Here is a 7,115-nt window from a genome sequence, read left to right as displayed (position 1 = left end):
CTAAAATGGCTCTGGGACACCTTGGAACTCGGACGCTTGCCTGCTAGGGCATGGGCCCCATTCACGAAAGCGTCCCCTCTTTTGACTGATTGTTCTTTTTGCCTATTTCTTCTGTTGTCATTTAACGGAACATTTTTGGACTGCCGAAAATGGTTCTGGTCCGACCGCTGGTTGGTGGAGACATTTTGACTATATCCTGGACCTGCCCGGCCTCGCCCAAAATGGCGCCGGTATAAATGGGACTCGTAACTCCTTGTTGTGTACTGGTTGCCCAACCTTGATATCACGAGATACGTATGCAGTTTTGAAGCACATGGCGGGCGGGGACGAGAATTGATTGAACATTTTGACATCCCTATTTATATTAAGTTCTGATGTGTTATTGATTACTGTACTATTGAAAGTTCGAATTAACGTCACCCATGGTACTTGCCCGCAAATGTATATCTAGATAATTTTATTGTAACTGGCCCTGTCGTAGTTTAATTATAAAATGTACGTCCACCGATTCCGCAAATGTTAGACACCTTAGTTCTTGCAATCTAATGGGTCGCCCGTTACGTTCTTCTACAGTGTAAATGTGCCCTCATCATATACGATTCCAGTTTGCTCCGTGGCCGGCCCACGTGGTTATAGGCCCGTATTTGTATACTGACATTTTCACAATAAAGGTTTTTTTTTAAAAACATGGTAGTAGTACCTACATTGGTAAAGTAGTGAATAATAGCCACTGTTTTCGAATCAGTAAAAGGCAAGTGAAATAAAGCAGTCCAATTACATGACTGTTAAAAGGTATAATACGCAGGAACGCAGTAAAGAAAAATGGTCAAGGGCTGTTGTGTTTTCTACTCCTGCAACATAAAGTGATCGATAAGAATCTGATATTCATGCCTATCAGCGACTAAGACAGCAGGCCGAGCCTCTTTTGCTCAACGGCTCCCTCATGGGACGAAGAAACGCCTTTTTTCTCGAAAAAGGAATATTTTACTTGCAGGACAGTGTAGATTTCCTGGGAAAATACATTAGCCTTGAACATTGTTAGTGATAAACTGTAAATGCATCTGGTCCTTTGCTTTACAAGTCAGAGTGAGAAAAAAAAAGGTGGGGCTTTCATCATTTGGGAAAAAAAAAATGTTCGAAAGCAATGAAAAGCGTTATTTTTAGGTCATATGACCCAGCCTTTCATCATTAGAATAACAAAAGTAAAATGAACCAATGAAAAGTTTTATTAACAAGTCACATGACCTGTTATGCTTACGTTACGCTGCGCGCCACGCTCTGGATCGTTTCCGGGAAGCTGCGCCTTGCGCACCGGAGCACTTCCGGGTGCGCTAACGCGGCGCGTCATATGACGCATTACGCGACAACGCAGGTCCAGAATATAGTCAAAATGTCTCCACCAACCAGCGGTCGGAATACAACCCCTTTCAGCAGTCCAAAAAGTTCTGTTAAATGACAAGAGAAGGGACAGGCAACAAGAACAATCAGTCAAAGAGGGGAGGGCAAGTTCTTCTCTACCGGGTCACGTTGGGGCTCCACCGGAACTGATCGAATTGGTAGTCTACAGTGTTTCTGGATGTTTCAGATTGAAGGTGGCGTCAGCATGAGAGCACCCAATTCTAAAACAGTAAATGCTTGGATAACAATCAATCAAATGTAGAGGGAAGCAGGCACGACGGGTTACAACGGGGGCAAAGGCTTACGTTACCTACCCTTCACTATCTGCAAAGAGAGAATACTCCTAAAAGAAAAGAGGAGGGGGACGGGGGGGGCAGCGTTCAAAGCACAACAACATGCATAAATACGAAAATGTTTTTACCTACCACGTACTTGACATTTTACAGCTTTTGATATTTGCTATTAAAAAACCATTGAAATTCACTGAAAAAACCATAGGTTATAGACCATATATAGTTAGGGATTCGCATTTACAAAACCTTAATTTACTCGCACAAAACCATAGAAATTCGCATATATAGTTAGTTGCAATAACTATATATCGCGCACCCGCAATCCACTGCTGATGATGTCACATATTACATCATTCATGACATGGTCAGTGACATCACTGATGACATCACTGATGACATCTCAAATGACATCACTGATGACATCTCAAATGACATCACTGATGACATCTCATTTGACATTACTGATCACATCACTGATAATATCATTCATGTGATAATACGATGAACCTCTTCAGACTCTAATATAGCCTTAGATACAATCAGTGTAAACAGACACTCACAGATTGTCACTCATCCATGGAGTTACTCATACATCTAGTCAGTCATGAAAAGAATCAATCACTCCTCCATTTCCTCAACTATACTGTTATACACACCTTACTTATTCAAACATATACTAACACATATTTACTCTCTTATACAATCCCTGATACAAGTTCACAATGATCCATACAGCCACTCACACATTCACTGGCTCTTATGCACAGTTATTTATATAAGTCAACTCTCACATGTACTGTGTTTTACATATGTACTTACTTTGACATGCAGCACTGAGAAATCCATTCAATCACCAATACACTCATGCAGACAGTCAACCGCCCATACAGCTGTTTCCACATGCACTTTTGAACCCATACATATAGTGAATCAACTACTCACACATCTATGCACAGAGTCACACACCTCCCAGCCACCCACACACACACACACTCAGTCTCCCATACAAATACTTGGGCAACCAATCAATAACCCATATAGTTACTCATATAGGTACTGATCAACACATGCAGCATCTTACACAACAACAGACATACTGATGCACACATTCAGACAGTTTAGTCACTAACCCATGCACTCAGTGAGACACATTTAATCATTTACTCATACAGTCAGTCATGCACCTACTAAATCCTTCATCCAGACACTTATACATCCACTCATTCTTCAATATGTAAGACATATTTTAACTTTACAGAAACTTACAGTCACTGGATGATGTCATCAGTGATGTCACTGACCATGTCATGAATGATGTAATATGTGACATCATCAGCAGTGGATTGCGGGTGCGCGATATATAGTTATTGCAACTAACTATATATGCGAATTTCTATGGTTTTGTGCGAGTAAATTAAGGTTTTGTAAATGCGAATCCCTAACTATATATGGTCTATAACCTATGGTTTTTTCAGTGAATATATATATATATATATATATATATATATATATATATATATATATATATATATATATATATTTCCTCACTCTTCGTTCGACGCTGCCAACGCTGCATCACAGTCTCTTCTGCTCAGACTGCTTTTCAAAAACGAACAAGTCAGACCCAAAATTAGGTACAATCAGTGTTTTATTCCATTAGTTGAATAACACCCAGCAAGCCCGCATGACGTGTTTCGCCTCTAACCAGAGGCTTGATCATATGATATATATATATATATACATATACACACACACTTTGCTAAAAAGATAAGTCATTTACAGGGATATATAAACCCATATATATATATATATATATATATATATATATATATATATATATATATATATATATATATATATATATATATATATATATATATCAATTCGAGGGCGGTTACCAGGTTTGTATTAGAGCCACGAGAAGACTGTTCGGTTTCACTTTAAGTTTTAATGGCAGCTCACACACAGAACAAACAGCAGTCCGTTTCAGTAATTCAGTCTGCCTGACGTGTTTCAGGAATCACACTTCCTTTCTTCAGAGGCAATAGTTCAGTGTTCTGTTTTGTATTAGAGCCACGAGTGTGTGAGCTGCCATTAAAACTTAAAGTGAAACCGAACAGTCTTCTCGTGGCTCTAATACAAACCTGGTAACCGCCCTCGAATTGATGTTAAAACGGCCCGTTGGTCGTGTATGGAGCCCATCGCTGGAGGCGGATCTCCACTCAGCTCGAGAGGGGTGAGAGAACGGAGAGGGAAGCGGCAGGCACCTTATGCGGAAGGAGGCTTGCCATCACTAATGGTAACTACGAAGACAAACACAAGACAAGCAGTGGTGACGGTTCAACCCACTTGGGAAAGATTAAAGTTATGAAGCCAGGACTGAGAAGCGCATCCCACTGTGGAAACATTTAGCATGCGAACTACAGCACCCAGAAGGCTGCAGACAGCGATGGACTGCAGGTGAACCACGCCCCTTTGGGCAGGTGCAAAGTATAAGAGAGTTCGTGTGCACACGCGCTATCAGAACACTGAACTATTGCCTCTGAAGAAAGGAAGTGTGATTCCTGAAACGCGTCAGGCAGACTGAATTACTGAAACGGACTGCTGTTTGTTCTGTGTGTGAGCTGCCATTAAAACTTAAAGTGAAACCGAACAGTCTTCTCGTGGCTCTAATACAAACCTGGTAACCGCCCTCGAATTGATATATATATATATATATATATATATATATATATATATATATATATATATATATATATATATATATATATATATATATGTATATATATATATATATATATTGTTTATACTTACTTGTAAAATAGTTATTCATTAAAACGAAACTTTTACCACGCATATGCCTTTGTTGTAAAGGCATATGCGTGGTAAAAGTTTAATGGTGACGTGTTGTAACAGTACTTGAGTTGTTATAACCGCGTTGTAAAGGCATGCATTGTGATGGCATGTGTTGTAATGTCATACATTTGTGCGATGCTGAAGCTGCTATCCTTTCATCCATCAATCCAACCATCCATCCCTTCTGATTTCAATTTACTCTGCCAACCTTACACCCATCCTTTTAGCCAACATCTCAGATATTTATTTACTCTACCATCCCTTCACCAACACATCCATCCTCTCACATTTACATTTACTATATGTTCACCCTTGTATCCATCCATTCTGATTTTCTTTTACTATGACATAATTTTACCCATTTAATTGGGATTTACCTAACCCACACAAAGGCCACTTTGTGTAGTTTTGCGTGATTTAGAAACTCCAGAGTAATGAGAGGTAGAGCATTTCGCTGCCTTGAGTGACCTTGCTTTGGGATGTCGTTCCATGGGTGGAGCTAGGGCATTCCCATACACCTGTCTATGGATTTCACGAGCACATTGTCCTCCTATAGAAGCAATTGTTAATGAACTGGCGAAAAAGGGTCGTCGCCTTGTAATGGCATTGTGAAAATTGGCCATATTGTGTTCCTAAAGTGCTTTGTAGTAAAATATATTAAATTGGCCTTTTAATTCAGTACATTCTGTTCCTTTTTCATAAGACAATAGCATATAAATGCATCAAATTAACAAAAATGTGTGCTCTCATTGTTGTCCAGGTTCAAATACAGAATTCACCACATTTTTTCTCAGCTTGACCTGAGCATTAACCGATCCTGATTATCTGCCATTTTAGCTCCGCCCCATTGATTAACATTATCCATGCCCCTTCATTTGCCATGTTAGCCCCCCCCCCCGAAATTAAGGTCTAGTTGCGCCCCTGGTCAGTAGTGAGGGCAATAGCACGATTCGGCCGGCATGCAAATGGACCCTGCCCTCGTGTCCCTTCTCGCCTGGAACAAGCCACAGCTTCAACCGGCCAAGCTCCACAGCAGGGCCCAAGTCGGCATAGGAAGGAGGGAGCATCTGCACAAAGGAAGGCCCCCGGCACCGCAAAGGCAACGGATGCAGCCGCGGGGTGGGGGCTACTGCTGGTGGCCCTGTACTCAACCGGACAGCTGATCCCAAAGCCCACCCGCTGCCCCTGTCGCTGTGGGGCTTCTGGGGAATGCTAACGCCCCCGGCAACAATGGTATCAGCCTTCACCCCCCCCATCGTTAACGCAAACTGCGTCTTGGGCTCATTCTGGAAGCCGCTTTCCACACTCTTGAGGCCCGGCTTCCCTCGTGGCAGCAGGCTGTGTCGGAGCCGCAGCCAGGGCGATCAGCGCAGGTCCGCACCACGACCACAAGCAGCTATGTTCGTCCACCATCCGCCGTACCAATGCCCCCCACACCTCACACTGTGTCGGGAAGTTTCAGGATCGCCATAATACCACCATGACAGGTCGAACAAGGGGGAGACAGTGTTTGGAGCTCCAAGCCTATGTTGCCATCACAGTAAGCGTCTTGGCCACACCCACCGAAAATGATCATTATAAGCATTATGAAGCAGTCGCGTCTGTATCCCCCAAATGCGTGGGTAACCGACTACAAATACCCAGCAGCGAATGATCACACTCTGCAGAGGTGCTTAGGTGTGAATGCACAATTTATAACCCCAGATGCAATTACCAAGACGTCGCTGGGTGTTGCCACAGCTCAATGTGCTGGTACCAGTATCCAAGTTGGAAACACAATCCTTATCTATCTTGATTATGTATCAAGAATGTGTATCAAGAGGCCCCCACAATATTCTAAACTGGAAATAACCAGAAGCTACTGGGAAGCCACACACTCTATAACAGGTGTAATTGTAAAGCGCACGTTCACTCGGAGGTATCTTGGCGCTGAATAACAGATGTTTATTGTTACCCAACTCAATGGTACTCATTTTATCGACCTCAGATGGCTAAAGGTTGAGTGAACCCGCCGGGGTTTGAACCTGTGACCATGAGGTTGAACACAGGCCCCTGCAGTGGACGCATTAGTCCACTAAGCCACCAGACTCCGGCTGATGTACGCCTGGTATACTTTTTAAAAAAATGATTTTATTAGTTTCAGGAAGAGAATCCCAGTAACGTCTGTTGACAATTCGATCTGGCATTGACATTCTAAGATAACAATACATTTGAATTGCATAGGCGGGGGCATAGGGGAACACTCATCTAGGAGACATTAAATTCCATATTGTTGGCTGGCTTGCACGTACATACATTTAATCGTATTCCTCTTGTCAGGAGGTAAACAATCAAATGAACCACCTTTAATAACACTGTCCATACCCGAACAAGCAACCCAAATGTGGCATGAAAAGGATCATGTTAGGAACTAGGGAATACAGTTTATAGTATGTGGAACTGAAGTGTACCCAGTACAGTTCTGCAATCCCACTGTCATAGCTAACCACAACAGAGGCTGCCCAAACTAAACCGTATTGATCATGAGAAAAGGCACAGGCAGTAGCAGCCAGTCCAGAAGAACAACAA

The sequence above is a fragment of the Lissotriton vulgaris genome, unplaced genomic scaffold (assembly GCF_964263255.1).
Source record: "Lissotriton vulgaris unplaced genomic scaffold, aLisVul1.2 SCAFFOLD_927, whole genome shotgun sequence".
In the NCBI taxonomy this organism is placed as follows: Eukaryota; Metazoa; Chordata; class Amphibia; order Caudata; family Salamandridae; genus Lissotriton; species Lissotriton vulgaris.
The sequence above is the reverse complement of the archived record's forward strand: the minus strand, read 5'-3'. Positions refer to the sequence as shown.